General features: G+C 39.1%; 1 protein-coding gene across 1 annotated transcript in view; it reads left to right on the top strand.

Moving 5' to 3' along the window:
* LOC124237626 (glutaredoxin domain-containing cysteine-rich protein 1) overlaps window positions 1-19147 on the top strand; it is a 111594-nt gene that overhangs the window by 40694 nt on the left and 51753 nt on the right. The gene's annotated exons all lie outside the window — the stretch shown is intronic.

The following is a 19147-nucleotide window of genomic DNA, read 5'->3' as shown; positions in this document are numbered from 1 at the left end:
GTGCCTTGTAGCGATCCATGTACAAATAAGGCCTTGGGCAAGAGCTGATTGGTGATGATGAGAACCCATCAATGAGCTCAAAGAAGCTCACGAGCCTGGACAAAGATTATTCTTATGGTTAATGACACTTTTCTTTAAGACAGAATAAATTTAGTGAAGAACATTTTGTCTCCTTGGTCTGAGTCTGGGATGGGAGTTTTGGGTGGAGATTGCAGTGGGGACTCCATATCAGGGGAGAAAGATTCTTAGACAAATTCCTTGAATAAGCAGATTATTTTGGAATGCCTGAAACCCTGACTGCTCAGGAACATGTCAACACAACAAGTATTTATCATGCACCATATGTTAAACATTGCATTTGGTAGGTTGCCATCAAATGAAAGACCTATTTTCTGCTTTCAAAGAATTATATAGAGAAAAAGACACACAAACAATGGCAAAGTTAGCATTTTCTCCGTTGAGATATATGGATTTCTAGTATTAATATATGGTCAGGAAAAACAAAACCAGGTAAAAACTGAGTGGTTTGTGGACCACTTGTGAGAAACATGGAGAGAGGTAATTGGGCATTGTGCAATAAGTGGCAAAGGAAGTATCACAGACAGTAGGAACTATGGGGAGAAAGAAAAGACAGAAATGGTTAGGGCCAGGAGAGATCGGGGAGGGCTTTGTGCAACAGTGTGATTTAAGCTAGTCTTCAAAAGAAGATGGACTTTAGAGGAGGGAAGGAAGGAGGCATTCAGAATGTCAGAGACACACAACATCTCAGCAAATCTCAGAAACGAAACTAATCTCCAGATGAAGAGAGAGGAGCTTTGTAGTAGCAGAGTGGTGAAGGTGTCCAAGCTGTGGGCCGCACACACGATGAAGACTAAATAGGCTGTGTAGTGGAGGGGTATTAATGCCAGTCATTCGGCATGATTAAGAAAGGCATTTTAAATTACGTAGACTGAAGTTCTTCTTCCTGAATGATCCGAATGCACTGTATTATTTGGAAGGCTAGTGTTGCTTTGGATGTTAATATGTGCTTCGTGAAAATTTATACAATGGCCATCCAAAGTTTCTCTACTCCCAGACTTCCCAGAATTTTATGCTAAAGTTCACTGTGGTTCTTCAAGAGAGGAATGTAATGTTTCATTAAAGAACTCCCATACTACTTTTCTGTTTTTCTTGTGGGAAAATAATTGTCATTTTATGAAATTCAATTTGGAAAATGCTCTACCAGGTATTTCCTGCTCTTCTCTTGGGTGAGGGGAAATACAGGGTGAGAAGTATCCTTTTTTGGAGTGACCGTGTTTATCAAATGATATAAATATTAGAAAACAAGACTGTAATTTTACCTTCTAATATCATTTCAATAAAAATTACAGGAGACCAGAATTTGCTTATATTTAAGACCACATATCAAGCTGACAATTGGTCTTTAAGGAAGGAACAACATCCAATTCTCTATTTTTGATTAATAATTATCTGAGTTATAGCAAACTATTAATATTTTACATTAATTTGTAAACTTTTCATTCTTAAAGTATTAGATTTCTTCATGTTTACTAGCCTTTGCTTTTAAAAAATTAAATGCTTTATTTTAGAATAGTTTTTTTTGTTTTGTTTTTTGCTGAGGAAGATTTGCCATGAGCTAACATCTGTGCCAGTCTTCCTCTATTTTGTATGTGTATTGCTGCCACAGCCCAGCCCCCAATGAGTGGTGTAAGTCCACGCCCAGGAACCGAACCTGAGCTGCCGAAGTGGAGCGTGCTGAACTTAACCACTAGGTCCCAGGGCTGGCCCTTAGAATAGTTTTTCATTTACAGAAAAGTTGTAAGGATAATACAGAGAGTTCCCGTATATCCCATACCCAGTTTCCTCTATTAACATCTTAAAATTAGTCTCGTACATTAGTAACAATTAATGAGCAAATATTGATACATTATTATTAACTAAGGCCCACAGTTTATTCAGATTTCCTCAGTGTTTACCTAACGTCCTTTTTCTGCTGCAGGAGCCCACGTAAGAGAGCACATTATATTTAGTTTCTCAGAATTTCCTTGGTTTTGATGACCTTGACAGTTTTGGGGTGTATTTCTCTGTATTTTAAAGAATATCCCTCAGTTGGGATTTGTTCAATGTTTTTCCCATGATTAGACTGAGGTCAGGTGTTTGGGGAGGAAGATCACAGAGGTAAAGCGCCATTTTCATCACATCATGTTCAGGGTATGTACTGTCAACCTGACTTATCACAGGTAAAGCTGAACTTGGTCCCCTGGCTGCGGTCGTGCTTCTCAGATTCTTCCCCTGTACGGTTGCTCTCTTTCCCTACTTCCTGTACTGTACTCTTTGGAAGGAGGTCACTGTGTGCAGCCCACAGTCAGAGCAGGAAATTACCTCTGAGCACATTTCACGGGGGTCACTCTCCCCTCCTCCTGCCAGAGCCCAGGGGGATCTTTCTTGCTTCTTCACTGTGAGAACCTGTTGAGGTTCCTGGAAGTAAAACTCAGGAAAGTGTGGCGACCCACCTAAAACAGTGGCCCCCTGGGCTCTCACCCTGTCATACTAGTCTGCACTTAGCCTCCAGCAGTTTGTCAAAATTACCCTTTAAGTGTCCTGCCTGTTTATGGCTCCAAGGACTTCACCTCCAGGTGAGCCGAGCTCATCTGGGTCTCTGAATGCATCTGTCTCTCTCGGTTTCAGGGTGACAGTTTGCCCCGCAGCCTCAGTTCTTTGATGGACCCAAAAAAGTCAGGAATCTTAGTTTTATCCAGATTTTTCTTGTAAGGATGGAGGTGACAACTTCCAAGCTTTTTTACATGTTGGAGTTAAAACCAGAAATCCAAACTATTAAATTTTTATGATTATCTCATAATTTTATGATTATGATTATCTATTATTTGGTATTTTGGATTAATATAAACTGTTAGTTCTGATCAGATTGAAATTATAGTATAGTTCAATAAATGGGTCAAAGAACAGTACCCATTGGTTTCTAGAAATCTCTTCTAGTTTTATTATTCTGATTCTGTGACTATATTAACTTTCAAATGACATTGGTAAAACACTTTTTCTTTAATTTTAGTAATTATTAACATTTTAGGCCATTCACCTTTTATAAAAATTTATCTCTATTCTTACTCTCTAGCTTGTAATAACACTTAGTCTTCCAAGCACACAATGCTATTTCAGTAACACAGAGACACCAAAAATGACTATTTATTACTTTTAACAGAGTAGAACATTAAACAATGTTGCCATATAAAATAGTTTCTAGCTTTCAAATATTACTTTTATCTTTCATTAAGGCTCTTGATTAAGTTTTATAAGTTGAATATTTAATCAATTATGAAACTGATTGAGCCTGGGTTGCTCTATTGTATGGTGCTATTATTACTCTTATTCACACAGAAATTTAAGTGGATTAGCTTGGACAAGTTATTTAAATTCTTTATGCCTCAATTTTCTCCTCCGGAAAATAGGGATTATAACAATATACCTACCTCATTGAGTAGTTGTGATGATTAAAATGAGTTACTATAAAAAAAGTCTTTAGATAAGAGCCTGGCATATGATAAGCACCAGATAAATGTTAACAGTTATTAGTATCTTTGCAATAAGATGGTTTCAAGTACCATCACTTGCTATTTTAGAATCATATATGGTTAAAGCTGGAAGGTACTTGAAAAACTGTCTAGTTCAGGGATCATAAGTAGCTTGTGGGCTGAATTTGATTTTCAGAGGTTTGGTTTAACACAGTATTTTAAAATGGCATTTTTAATTTGAATGCCTTTTGAGAGGGCTTAAAAATCCAGATCCTCATAATCCCCACTACTCCCTGTTGTGTTATATTATCATTTTGCTTCCCACGTTTGCTTTACCTACTTAGCTCCTGAAAACCCTTTGAACCTGTGGCCCTTGATCTAGTCTACTCCTCTCATTTGACAGAGAGGCCAATGAGTTCCAGAGGGATTATATAACGGCCCATAGTTGTGATCAAACTGGAAATAAGATCTGGGACCTCTGATTCCTTGGCCAATGTTATCCTCATGACACCATGGTGTCTGCTTTAGTTGGAATTGCTTAGATCAAGTCTCTCTTTAATGACAGTAGATTGAAGGGCCTAAAATAGACCAGTCATCTTATAATACATGTCTGTGGGGAGAGTGTGTAAATTCTTGAGGACAAAATTATCCTCACAATTGAAAAATAAAACACAATAAACTTAAGGTATGTGGCAATATTCCCCTTTCCTTTTTAAAATGATATATATGGGTCAAGTTAGGAAACCATCAAGAGGCTTTTTTTTTTCTTATTAAGTTGGTGTATACCCAAAACTAAAACAGAAATTTGAGCACAAAATTTCAAAATCTGCCCACGAGGTTTTCAATTCACAGCATGTTTTTTGTGCTGTCTTTGGAGGGAGTAAAGCTAAAATTACTAGGGTGAGACTAGAGCGTTATAATAGGAAAGTCTTCTGGTCGTAGGCATGGCAACAACAATGAAATCATTTCTACAAAATTTACAAGGAAGAAAAAAATTAATTTTGAATACTCTAGGTCTGGTAAACTGGATGCAACGTGAAGCATATGCAAGTAGAAAAGTTGGGGATGTTGAGCTTTATTTAAAATGAGATGAGTGTTTTAACAAGGAATGGATTTTTCTGTAAGACTCACGCTATCTCCCGTCACATTTACCTTTGCAAAGTCAAGAAAGAAAAATAAGACATCGTGGGTACCTGAGGCTGACTTACTGTCAGCTCAGGGGGAGGTTTTAATTAGGAACTCTTCTTTCAGTAAGACTGAGAAAATAAGAAAAAGGTGATAGTCTCATCTGTTGACAGTCTTAGGAATTAGGCAAACTTCCTATAGAATGTTTGTTTACTCTCGATGGAGCACAAATAGAATATGCTGTTTAAAAATTCTGTTTTATGGCAAGAACGTTGAGAGACGTCAGTGATTTGCATTGTATTTCAATATTTGCAATCTGTGGCGTGCATGAGAATCACCTGGGGTTCTTAGGCAGGGGCAAACCTGCTATGAACCATGGGGGTGGGGCCTCGGACCTACATCCCAGGAGATTTGATGCAGGTGATCTATGGACCACACTTTAAGCAATGATGACACTGCACCTTGTCTCCAATGAGAATTTTAGAAGATTTCATCTTCTTCCCTCCTTCTCTCTCTCTCTCTCTCTCTCTCTTTCTTTTTTTCACTATGTTCAGCTTTATTTTAGGAGCAGACAATAATACAAAGATGGAAGACTTGAAGACCTGAATCTTGCCTTCAAGACGCTCACCATTTCTTGGCAGACATAATGCGATTAATAAATGACATACAAAACGTATACTGATGAGTAAGGGGAGAATAGGAAGATGCTTGAGAGCAAGAGGAAGTCACTGAGCCCTCGGTGGAGGGGCTGGGATATGACAAGTTAGTGGAAAGCATCGCATTATTGGTTTGGGAGGTAGAGGCCTAGGGTTCAATTCCATTTTTCCACATCATAGCTATGTGAACTAGGGCAAGTCGATTTATCTTTGAGTGTCAGCTTCCACATCTTTCTAGAAAATAAAAAATTTACGTTGCCAATTTGCAACGTATACATATAAATTTATATATATATTTTTAATCAGTAAGTTGGTGAGAGGAAGGTTTGAAGAAGATTATTCTGACGTTGGTAGAGAGGAGACATTGTAGTGGGGAGAAAATAGAATTAGATTAGACAGGTCAGTTAGGATATAGTCATCTAGTCAAAAGACGAAGAGAGTTTATCGTTGCATGGGGGCAGTAAGAAGAGAGCAATACAGATATGTGAGAAAATTCATAAGGACTTCACCTCAATAGAAACTGACTTATAATTGGGTCTTATCAATAGAGAGGAATGGATGGAAGGTGACTCCAGGGTCTGTTAGAACATGGACAGAACAAACCCAAGGAGAGAGGAAGAGAGAGAACATGGATTTGGGGAAAAGTTTGATTTAGACTTGCTGAGTTTGAAGTTATGTCAGGATTTTAAGAAGAAAATATCTATTAGATTGTAGCTCAGGTGCGAAGGAAAAGAAGTATTAACCTGGGAGCCAGGAGCAGGAAGGTGGTAGTTGAAAGCAATCAAATAGATTAATCCTTCATGGGAGGGAATTTATAGAAAAGGTATCAAAATTTCAAACTCTAAGCCTTGGGAATACCAGTAATTAACAATAGCGACTTATGCACGGTTGTACAAAATATAGGCATGCCATCCATTTTGGTTGATCCTCATAAGAGGTAGGTGACATGGTGCAGGTGGATTTCACCTATTTTATGAATGTGGGAATCAATTTGTTATAGGTCATTTTACTACGGAGTAGCAGAGATGGGATTCACAACTTAAGTTTCATAACTTGAAATTCAGAATTTTAATGCCAGGAAATCAAGAGGAAGATCACCCAGGCATTCCTGAGGTCTTCAGTCACTCATTCTATTCAAGCCCAGGTGGTGCATGAGTGTAGAAATGGGCTATGTCTCAAACACACGAAAATTGCTAAAAGACTGATTTCCCCCCAAAAATGTTGTTTCTAGAAAGGTTTTTATTTCTGGAGAGCAGAAACGTAATCAATAAAGTTCATCGAATCTGATGAAATCCTGGATATTGTAACAGCATCTTTGGTTGGTCATGACAGACAGATGACTAACTAAACAAAAAATCCAAAAAGCACAGAAAGAGAAATTTATTTATTGACATGTAAATAAATCATGACAATGGCAGGGATGGTGATGGAAACGAAAGTGGAAATATTTCAAGACCTTTTCTTTCATTTCTGTTTCTTTCCTCCTTTCTTCCTTCTCCACATTTTGGGGTGGTGGGAACACCATGTCTAGCATCTTCTACACTTATATTCTCATAGCTTAGGAATCAGAGACAAAGATCCTTTCCCTCTCCCAATGCTGGCTGAGGATGTGACTGTGACATGCAGGTTTGGGATTGTAAATTGACCCCTTCAGAGGGTGGTTGTTTTCTTACAGAATCTTTATGTACCATTTTAGTAGGTGCTACTACTCAATGATGATAAAGGCTAACATGCTTTCCTGAGGCATGGCTATCATCTGCACATGCATTTAGTGACGTCTTGATGGAGAATATTGGAGAATGTTGATGCTCTCCATTCTGTTCTAGAGGTGGTTAGCCAGTTTTTATCCTACCTCCCACTTCACGAATACATATTTTTGAACATCACTTCACAATCTTATTCTCCAGTGTTTCTAAAATCATCAACTTAAATAAAACTACATTATTTCATTTTAATCTTAAACACAAGTCTTTTGGTATTTTTCTTCTCCATATGTTATTAAAAATGATAAAACAAGGACAAGTAGAGAGTCCTTTTGGTGATTTGCTTGTATCCTCTTGGCTACTGTACAAACCTCAGTCTGTAGCTTTTGGCCCGGTAAAGTGGTTTCAATTTAATCAGAGAGAACTGTTTTAACATGATCCTATCCAGAATTATATACAGCTACCGGTGTGGCCCAGCAACAGCAAGAACCTGCATGTTCACCTCGGGTATTTTGCTAAGAGCAAATTTGTCATTACTATTATATGAAAAATTTGTTAATAAGATAGAAAAATATCCACAGTAAATATTTCCTTAAGTGACAATCAGTTCGATGATACACTGGTGAGGTTTTCTTGGTTTCCTTATTTTGGATTAAAAACATCACTTTTGGGATTTTTCTTTTTAAAAATTTTTCCCTTTATCACTCTATATTGTATTATTTTATTGGAAAGTGCATATATTATAGTGGAAAGTGCATAAACTTTAGGATATGACAGCCTTAAGTTTAAATTTTGGTTTGTTCTTCATTCAGTAAACACGTGCTTAATGCCTCTGATTATGCTCCAGACATTCTATTAAGTGTGGAGGACACAAGGTTAAATAACACAAACCCTTCATCTCAGGAAGTTCATAGTCTCATGGTAGAAGACGAGAAGATGGTACAAAGCAAGTGCTAGGGATGCAGAAGGTGAGCAGCACACATCCCGTTGGAAGGAGGAGTTGGAGAGGCTCCCTGGAGAGGTGCTGCTTGACCAGAATTGTGTCAGTTGAGAAGAAGAGTGAACAATGGCGAAAAGGGTGTTCCAGCCACAAGGACTACGTGAGAGAAGGTCAGAGACACTAGAGGACATGCATGTTTTGGTTAACATGTTTTGGTCTGTCTGGAGAATTTGGCACTTGGTTGGGACTTATAAATATTAGGCGAATAAATAATCAGTGCATGGCAAAGAGTGCTATGGAAATAAGGCTAGGGGAGAAAGTAAGAGCTACATCACAGATGCCTTTATTGGTAAGTATTCTGGCCTTCATTCTAAAAGCTATGAGAAGCAATTGTTTATTATTATTTTATTTAAAAAAATGACATGATCAGATTCTTACCTGCACTCTGGAGAATGCATAGAAAGGGACTATTTTAGAGGCAGAGAGGCCAATTAAGATGCTGTTGTAATCTAGGTGAGGAACTGAGGGCACCTCAGTTAAAGCTATAGGAGTGGGGACAGAGGGAAGAAGACAGGCTTGAAGCATATAAAGAAAGAATGGATAGGACTACTTGATTGATAGAACATGAAGAACACTGAGAGAAAGCTCTGGAGAAATCAGGACCATTCTCAGATTTCAAGCAACTGGTTGAGTAAGTTTGGTGGCAGTGATGAGGTGAACTTCCGGCATTCTGAATTCAAGGTAGAGGAGGTATATCCAAGTGGAGATGTTTCATAAAAGCAGGATATCAGATCTGGATTGCTGGGAGAGGAGTCTGAGCTGAGGACGTACATTTGGGAGTTCATCAGCCTTCAGTTAGCTGTTGAAACTTTGTATGAGGTCATCCAGAGAGAAGGAGGTGGCAGTAGACCAAGCTGAGAGCCCATGGAAAGCAGACTGCTTAGGGGAGGTGTGACCCTAGCTGAATAGGGAGAAGAAACAGACATGTAAGAGAAGATCTAGGAAAGAGGGATGTTATATACATCAGTGGGAAAAGATTTTTATGACTTTGTGACCTTGAGCAAGTTTGCAATTTCCTATGACTCATTTACTTTGTCAGTGAAAATGGAATAATAACACCTATTGCATTGTATATTGGGAGGATAATACTGACAATAAATGCATTCATCTGACATAATGCCTGGAACATATAATTCATCAATGAGTATTTTTTCTTTTTCCAATGTCGATTGGGTTACTGATAAATTGTTCACAATAAAATCTTCCACTTAATGGGACTTATTATTTCTTTCAATAATTTAGTTAGATTCCTTTCCTAATGACTGAATCTCCAAAATCTAATAATCAGCTCCAGCAAGGAGCTTTGGTATCAAACCAAGCAGAGTCTGACAAAGAACATTTCCAGAAAGAATCTTATTTTCTTCCTTCTGATAATACTGTGATCAATCTTGTTTGAAAACACCTGGCATTCATTTCTTACTTCAACATATAATCAAAATCAAGTGTTAAACTTCCTTTACAAAATCGCATTGGCCATCCCAAACAGTACAGTATATACTTGAAAAAGAGACTTTTAAGGTTTTTAGCATTCTGCACATCTGATTTTGTAGGCTTCTTGTGCCTCACAATTTAGTTGCTTTTATTAAAACAACCTAATTTGGGCAAATTTCATAAGACATGGGAAGGCAACATTTTCTTGCTTTTGAAATCTCATGGTTATTTGTTTGTTCTCTTTGAAGCTGAACTGAAAAATTAGCTGGATCCTTTGTGGAGCACACAGACGAAATCAACCTCTGGCTTTAGGCAGAAATTTCAAACATGTTCACTTGTATTTTCCTTTTCATGTATCACAAAGTACCTCCCTCATTTGGTCATGCTCACTGTCTGGTTTTCAGAGAAGTTTCTAAGGCTTGTTTGACAAATGGAAGCGTATTGCAAGGTAAGAGGTAGAAAAGAGAGAAGAGACGCACTAGATTGATAAAGATCAGGCAAATCTTTCTTTAACGCAGTTGTTTGTTTTTTATATCTTTTTCTGTTCCTTCAGTAGCAACTTGGAGAGAAGTCCTACTCACAAGTGATTGTGTCAAAGGTCTTGGAAGAACAACGTTATTTCTGCCTACCTTACTAAAATTAGCCTCATTTTGTGTTATAAAGCAAGCCCATAAGCATGATGAGAAAGATCTAGTCCAACGACCAGAGGTTTGAATGTTTCTTGACATTGCCAGACATTTGTTCAAGTTGAGCTAGATGATCTCGAAGTTTCCTGTCTGTCTTAAGATTGTGTAACTTGAAGTCTTTTTACTCCTATACCTGTGATCCAGGATGTGAAACTCCATCTATGTATCTATGGTAAACTCAATAACAGAGTCTCCTCCACCCCTAAAAGTATCCATGTCCTAATTCCAGAGCCTGTGAATATGTTACCTTTCAGCAAAAGGGACTTTGTATATGTAGTTAGGGATCTTGAGATGAAAAGATTATCCTGGGTTATTGGATGGGCCCAATGTAGTCACAAGTGTCCTTAGAACAGGGAGGCACGAAGGTCAGAGTCAGAGAGATGTGACGATGGGAGGAGAGGTTCCAACAGTAAACTTTGACGATGGAGAAAGGGACAAAAATCCAAGAAATGCAGGTGATCTCTAGAAGCTGGGGAAGGCAAGGTAATGGAATCTCCTCTAGAGCCTTTGGAGGGACAGTAATCTTGCCAGCACCTTGATTTTTGCCCAGTGAAACCTATTTGGGACTTCTGACCTCCAGAATTGCAAGATAATACATTTCTGTTGCTTCAAACCATTACATTTGTGGTAATTTGGTACAGCAGCCCTAGAAACCTAATACTGTCTTTCTAAAATCCCTGTATATTTGTGAAACTTTAGCATTCATCACTCCTGTATCTGTCCCTCTATCTTCTTGTTCTCTACCAAATGAGATGGGTATAGATAGATGCAAACAGAGTCAGTGCATGACCAACAGGGTCATATAAAGATTTGAGTTCTCTGATTTACAGATCAAATCCTACCTCCATCATTTGTTGGCTGTCTGATGTTAGGCTTGTCCCATGCTTCTCTATAGCTCAGCCTCCTCGTCTGAAAAGTTAAGATAATGATAGTACCACCTTTCCTTATAGAATTAAAGGACCCAGTGCTCATGAAAGACATATATTAGCTTCATGTGCCAACTTCCAAGCCTCCCACAAATACTCTCCAGCAGTTTCTTCCTCCGAATACAGTGTTTAGAATCTGGAGAAGAGCATATTTAGGTGAGGTTGGGACCATGACCTTCAGAATAGTCAGAGCGACATAAGAGTTAAGTCTGGAAACCTGAGGAAGAGGGGGAATAAGGGATTTGCCTGAGGCTGGCTCCAATTTTCTCAACTTCTGAGTTCTCCCTGGCTTTGTTGCTCTCAGTTCTCAGCCTGTTTGTGAATTCCACAGAGACTGAGATCACTTCTTTTCATCACACTGGAACTTATGAAAGCATCAAGTTGAGATGCAGGTATTTCAACTTCTAAAGTAGATTCTTATCACATCCAAACCCACTGAAAGGAATTGACTACATTTAGCTGATTATTGAGGCATTTTCTTTGATGTAGAAAATTGAGGAAGATTTTAATCTTTCATTGTTTGATTTTTATTCATGATATGTGTATATTTGGGAGAATGGAAGAAAAAGTGCACTTTTCCCTTTAAGAAAGAGCACCAGGGTTTTTGTAAAGTAGAAAGATGAAAGGTATTATGAAAGTAGTCAGGGCAGGACTATCTGAGCACTTATTATTCAGATGTGATTGTTCAACATCTTAATTCCTTTTCTTCTGGTTTTGCAACTTGAATCTTTCATAGGATAAGAGGAAAAATATATTTTTTCAATGTCTCCATTGACAGGATGTTCCGGATTCATTTCTGCCTGGCTTTGCTCTGTTGTAAGCACATCGCTTTGGGATTGGATGCTCCTGAATATGGTGATTTGGGCATTCACCTCGATATCAGTTGTATCTGCAGAGATGAGCAGCATTGCAAATGCCAATAAGTAATGTTTGTGACGATTTCTGTAGAAACTAAAGTATTCATTTTGGAAGGGAGGCGCTTTTGTTTCATGGCAAGGTGCTTTCCATTAGAGCCTCATTCCTCTTCTCCCAGCTGTGTGACTTTGGAGGATGATGATAGCTGGTGTGTTTGTAAAGTTTTATAATTTACAGTGTGTCTTCAGGTGCGTTTTATACATGATCTGACAACTCCCTTAGGGGCTAGATTATAGCTACTCTCATATTAGAGAAGAGAAAACCTAGTCCCGGAGAAGTAAACTGATTTCTCCAAGTTCATGTGGCTAGTAAGTGCCAAAGCAATGGCTTGAGATGTGTGTGTGTTTTTTTTTTTCCCACAGCAACATGTTGCTTCCTAAAAATAGCTTGATTCAAATAATTAAACTAAGTCTCAGTTTCCTCCCATACAAAAGTGTGCATACAGACTGGATACAACATTACAAACTGAGATCTGAAGGAGCAATGCAGACAATGTTAGTGAATGAAATTATCTAGATACAAGGGAATGGTATTAAATGTGGCATTAAGAGACATGTGCCACTAAAGGGGGTAGCTGCTGCCAAGCTCCAGTTATTGTTTTTGTACAGGAATGCAACAAAACTAGTGTTATCAGATTTCCTGCTTTTTCAGGAGAAGATGAAAATCTACATTTTCAAGTAAAACCTCCCTGTACTTGGTTAATGCTCAATTGGCAGAACTCCAGTCCCTGTTTAAGGTCTCCATGGTGGGGGCTGGGGTGGGGGGCACTTTCGTTTCCATTAACTCAGATGTGCTTTTTTTTTTTTTTTGAATGGAGGATTCATTAGGTTCATTGACTTCAATTTGTGTCCAGTCCAATTCAGTAATTGATCTGGACAAATAGTTAAGTCCTATGGCAGTAGCTGAAATCCATTTATTTATGTGATCTTGGAGCGTTATGAAAACAAAACACTCTCTTCAGAAATCCTTGCATGCAGAGATTGCCATGCATTTCTTGGTGCCACCAAAGGGGAACCTGAATTTAGGAAAGGAGGGATTTTTATGCCATCTGGTGTGTATTCTCCACTCTATTGTTTTCACCCAGAATTAATGGCATATCTAAACAAATGTAAGTGGCAATTTAACTCATTAACGAGATTTATTTTTTGATCATTGTGTAATTATGAGGTTAAACTTTGCCATTCAGCCTTATGAAGTTGATGACATACATGAATTTGGACTTGTTGGTTATAACAATAGTGGTGATAGTGCTGGTGCTGGTGTGTGTCAACATTTTATAATAATAATGATATTAGTAATAAAAATACCATTTATTGAGTGTTTCTTATGCATTGGGCTTCACCAAGGGTTTTCCTATTCATTAAATCATTTAATCCTCACAAATTCCCAGGAAGTAGGAATTCGTGTCCGTATTTTACAGATAAGAAAACTAAGACTTAAAGAGATTAAGTAACTGGTTCAAGATTATCTAGTTACTAAGAGACAGATTCAAATTGAGTTTCAATTAAATGTATGGAAAAGAGGCCAGAGGGTATTTATTGGGCATCTACCTTGTACCAGTTCATACTCTGGGTTCTTATTTCTAGTGAACAAAACTGAATTCCTACTTCATTGGGGTTATATTATATTTGTGAGGATGGACAGTGAACCAATAAACATACACAATATAATGTCCAGCTGTACCAGGTACTCTAAAGGAAAGAATTGGGTCAGAGGATGGAGGGCCCATTTCACACAGGATGAGGAGGGAAGATCTGCCTGAGGGGGTGACGGCTAACCAGAGATATTAGAATGAAGTGGAGGGATGAGCAATGGGAATTTCTAGGATAGTCCTTGTGACAGTCCTGCCATGATGCAATTTACCACTCAGTTCTAGAGTGGTATGACTCATTGGTTGGTTGTATTTAAGAGGGTTACGTTGTGTCTTCCTAAAGCAAGAGCAAGGGCTTAGGAGGCAGACCCAGGTTAAAATTCTGGTCTGCTCCTTTTCCCCCTGAGATATTTGAGCACCTTAAATTTATTTTTAAGCTTTAATTTCCTCATCTGTAAAATTTGGATAATAATCCTTATCTTTTATGATAAATGAAAATTGCACACATAAAGTCCCCTTTTTCAGTCCCTAGAACTGCATGTAGATTTGTAGGAGTCATGTAGCAAACAATAGTTATTATAATTATTTTTATAATCTGTGTCTTACAGAGGGACACTGAGAAGTTCCCCGTCGTGTTTTGTGGTCAAAGGGTGGGGAGAGGCTATGGCATAGAACATCACCATTCACCCTCAGAACTGAACAGGGAGTGTGGTCAGAATGGAAACAGATCCAAGAAATAAGCTAAGGGAGGAGCCTGGTGTGGATAAAGTGGGTTTTCAAATCACTTAGTTAAATGCAAGACTGAGAATTCAAGAGATGATTTGCGAGCAAGGTGGGCAAGGGGTTATTTATTTAAATTTAATATTAAGAAGCATCCTAGAATATTCATATAGCTGCAGGAGTTTACAGAGTAGCATGGAGAGGGAGAGAGAGAGATGCATGTAAAATTCCCTGCTCTTTAAAAGGCCCACAGCCTGCTTCCACAGGCGTGTGTCTGCTATTTAAAATGCCGGTTCCTCGAGCCAGGTTGGCCCAATGCCTGATCATCAAGAAATCTGGGTCTAGTCCCAGTTTGCCTTCTGACACGATGTACGGCTCTGAGCTAATCACCTCCTTGCCTTCAGGTAGAGGAGAAAAGATCTCCGCACCTTGCCGGTCTCAAAGGAACCTTTTTGGACTGTTACTGTTAAGTTACTGTTAAATGTGGGAGCATAACTGAGTAAAGAGACAAACCTCTCTAAATCACCAACATTCTCATGGGCAATGAATTAAGTCTCTAGCAGTCTGTGTTTTGGCAACAACTTTATCTTGGGGAGGGGGCAGTCAAACGATAACGTGGTTCAGTGGTTCAGTGTCTGTCACCTTGTCTAGAACGTTTATCCCCTCTGAGCCTGGGTTTCTAGCTCTGTAAATACAGTAACACCATGTTATTATGATGATTAAATGAATGTAAAGTTATTAGCATTATGTCTGCTGCTGACATTTAGAAATGTAACCTTTCATGGCGTTTTTTGTTTTTGTTTAAGTCCTGAATTCCTGGACTCGTCTGGAGGCCCCTATTTCAGGAGGCCCTTTAAACCAGAGCCAGGCTGGACAGGCACAGGGTCAAGGCGAAATAACCCACAGGATTTGCTCCAGCCTGAGGAGCTGAGTCTGCTCCGAGCTGATGCTCTGGTGGGGGGGTGGGGACTAATTCTTGGCCTGAATGCAGAGCAGTTCCAGTGGGTGTGGGGGCTCCAGAATTGTCCCCAGATAACCAGGTGACTAAAGCACCGCTGCCTCACAGTGGCTATTGCAGGACAAGGTGCAGGCGGAGGACAAACGGCGGCTGTTTAGTAAGTCCTTCGTCCCCTTCACGGCAATTTCTATCCCTTGCCCACAAATCTACATTTGCTGCAGGCTGTTGTGGGGCTCTGGGACACGCCTAAAACTCACCTTTTTAATCAATGGAGAGGAAGGGACGGCCTGACTTTATTTAACTGCTGGGTAGGCTCTCTCAGAACAAGCCGGCTGCAAATCCCAATGGGTTCTCAGCGCTGTCTCGGATGCTTCCATCCCTCATTACGCTATTCCCATGGTAACCCTCTGGATGGGGAAAGAGGGACAGCTAACCACTGAGAGGCTGCTTTTAGATTTCTGGCCAGATGCTTTGACAAATCTGTTGAGGGAAAGAACTCAAAGCAAATGTAGAAGAGGGTTTTTTTTTTTTTTTTTGCCAAAGACAATATCATTTAAAATTCATGTTATAAAAATGGAAAAGACCTTGAGAAATCATTCAGCCTACTTTCTAACTCTAGGAAGATCTATCTCCAAATCATACAAAAAAGTTGCGCAATAAGCTCTCTTTTAGAATATTTTACTTAACAGTCTATTCTAATAGATAACCGTATTTCCTTCCCCGAAATATCCTGTGTTCAATCTCAGTTCCCAGACCAAAGGAGCTGGGAATGAGATTCAGTATGATTGCTCAAGTTGTGCACTATGCCACCTTGAGGGCATCATTCATTTAGACTCTGCTACTAATGACACTCCCTAGGTTTGTGCAGTGTACATCTTGTGCAACTATATATCCATACTGGCCTCTGCTTCCTTAATTTTTTTTTTAAATGTAAGCCCCTTCCATCCTCATTAAAAACTTTCAGGAATTTCCCATTGCTGTCAGATTAAGCCCATAGATCTTGAAAGTGGCTCTAACGTACAATATGATATTTGTCCTGTATACCTGTCTGGAATCATTTGTACTTTATAATTCTCCCTTTTTGTGTTTCAACAGAAGACCTTTCAGAGTCTCAAGCACACCATCTTCTTCCCATATTAAGATCTTTGCACTTATCCATAGTGCTTTTCCCTGTGCTCTCTACCTAGTTAATTTCTCTAACTCCTTATCCTTTCAATCAGAGCTCAAATATCAGAAAACGCTCTCTTGACCTTTAAGAAAAAAAAGGCACTCATGCAATAGCCTCTCCTAACAACTTGTGCATTTCCTTTGCAGTGCACTTAACAGTTTGTAATTCTATCTTTATTTAACTTTTTGGTTTTTTATGACTTTAAACTGCGAGCTCCATGTTGTTCGGGAATTATATTGTTTGCTCACCATTACAAATCTAGTGCCTAGCACCATGTTTGGCAGATAAATTATTCTAGTGACTGAATGAATGACCAGCAGTAATTTTAAAGGGACATAAATCCACTTTGTCAAGTCAAGCCACCTATGAAATTGCACCAGGGCTCCTCAAAATGTAATGTGCATCCACATTCCCTGGAGAACTTGTTAAGACGCAGATTCTGATTCAGTAGGTCTGGAGTGAAGCCAGGGATTCTGCATTTCCAACCAGTATCCAACCAGCTCTAGAACTTGGTTGCACATTGGAACCACCATAGGAGCTTAAAAAAAAATCTCACTTCTGAGGTCCCACCCTCGGTGATTCTGATTTAATTGGTATATGCTCAGCCTGGGCTCTGGGGATTTTTAAAAGCTCCCTAGTTTATTCTAATATTCCCACTCTCGGAGAGCCACTGATTTCAGGCAAAGCTCCTTCTTAACAGTAGGTGAAGGGATATTTTTGTTATCCTTTGCATGAGACAGCATCCAACATGGCCACCTGATAGGAGTTCATCTTTTTACTATTTTTTAAATACATGTCTCTTAGCGGCATAAAGAAAAGTGGTACCCTGCATTTGTTGTATGAGCATATGTTGTATGTGAATTGGTTAATGAGGCAGCAGGATGATTTGATCTTAAACTTTCCCACTTCTACACATGGGGGAAATGTATTTCTTATCAAATATTTCAAAAGTAAGTGTGCTTTTGAATCCACTGAGGAAAATGAACATTTTGGTACAACCAAATGCAGTTACAGCAGCCTCTGAAACCAGAGGAACAATGCATAATTCCTCAAATAATATCATCAGAAAAAGAACTTTGGTGCTCTTCCCAAAGCTGCCATCTTTACTGTAAGCTCCTTGAGTCCTGCTTGCCCGTAATCGTGAACATGAAGAGAGGCCATAAGCTCTTGGGCGATTAATTGCTCTCTGAAGACTGATGCTTCTTAATCTAATGCATAGCAGTAATCTTCTTTTCTTGTCATTAATTACACAGATTTTTTCCACTGATTTACTTTTGTTTTTAATCTTAAAATTTTCACATTGTGGAGTATAATATTTTTTCACTGTTTAGCTTAGCATAGTACTACATTTCAAGCCTTACACTAATTGTTTTCATATTCTTCCTTACTTAATTTTCTCAGCAAAACTGTTAGGTAGCTATTGCTATTATCACATTTGACAGATGAGAAAACTGAGGCTTCATAGTTCATTAGCTTCCCAAAGACACACAGATGGCTGGTGACAGAGTCTGGGTATTTCTGATGCTCTCTCTATCCCCATGTTCATAAATTAGCAGTCTACAGGCCAAATTCAGCACTCCCATATATTGGTCCACATAGTCTCAATATGTTTTTAATCAGGTGCTACCATTTAGAAAGCGGAAAATTTCCTGTAAGAATCCAGATTTCAAGCTTATATTTAAGGTAATCATGTCTGACAACACTGAGTGACCTGCCTGTGAGCCTGAGGCTAGCCTGAAGCTGAGTAACATTTTTCCTTTCAGGTCATGCTCTCCCTGCCTCTCACTAATATCTCCTTTACTCCTGGCTGGGCCCAGCATTTATGACACCAGGTTGGCCTCTGCAGGCCTCTGGGTTTTAAACTCAGCCTCTAAACTCTTTTGAGGGAAGAAATGATTCTTACATCTTTCATAAATTTTATCATCAGGAAAAAAAAATGTCTTCTTTCTTGGTGAGATGGAGACCAATTGCATTGCCATCTTCAAGAGTTTAGATGTTTTTAGGTCTATGTGTACATTTGCATCCAGCAGAGCGCTCTGATTTCTTTGAATACAGAGTGATGGAGCTTAGTATCTGACCTTCTGGTTCTAGAATTTAGATGTCTGGAGTGGTTTCCAATCAAAGTTTTGACTTTACGGGGGTTTACAATTGTGCAGTTGTTTTTGAACAACTGTAGCCCCGTGAAGACTCACATGTCCCTTGGTCTTGGGATATAGCTGTATTCTGTTCAGGCTCTTACCAGTAAGGCTGTGATAAGGAGAAAGAAGATCTTTCCTGATGGTGTCAGGACCTCCCTGGCATGGCCCTAGCTGTGCTGCGCGGGGGTTGCCAGGAATGCAGTCACTGATTGCTGGTGTAGCAGGAAATGTAGAAAAAAAGATTCTCACATAGCGAGTCTTCACTTTGATTTTGAGACATGCTTGCCTCTGTTGCAGTGTACCCGTTTCCTTGTTTCCTTTCATGCCTGGCTTTGATCCACTGCCCACTTTGGTGTTGGTTTCTACGCACTCTCTCTGAGTCACTCAGTGTTTTATTCCTTGTGGCAGAGCCTTCTCACTGCACGTGGGAGCCCTGTCACTCAAGAGAGGGTGTGCACATATGTTGTGCTACTTAAACTTCGGAACAATCCTGCGATATAGGTCTTGCTGTTCCCAGGAAATCACGGCTCAAAAGACTATAACATTTGGTAAATTGATAAGTAGAAGAATTTTCAAATGGCTAAATACTAACCTGGACTA

This window comes from Equus quagga, chromosome 3 (genome assembly GCF_021613505.1).
Source record: "Equus quagga isolate Etosha38 chromosome 3, UCLA_HA_Equagga_1.0, whole genome shotgun sequence".
Classification (NCBI taxonomy): Eukaryota; Metazoa; Chordata; class Mammalia; order Perissodactyla; family Equidae; genus Equus; species Equus quagga.
Note: the sequence above shows the minus strand (reverse complement) of the source record. Positions and strands in the feature narration are given on the sequence as shown.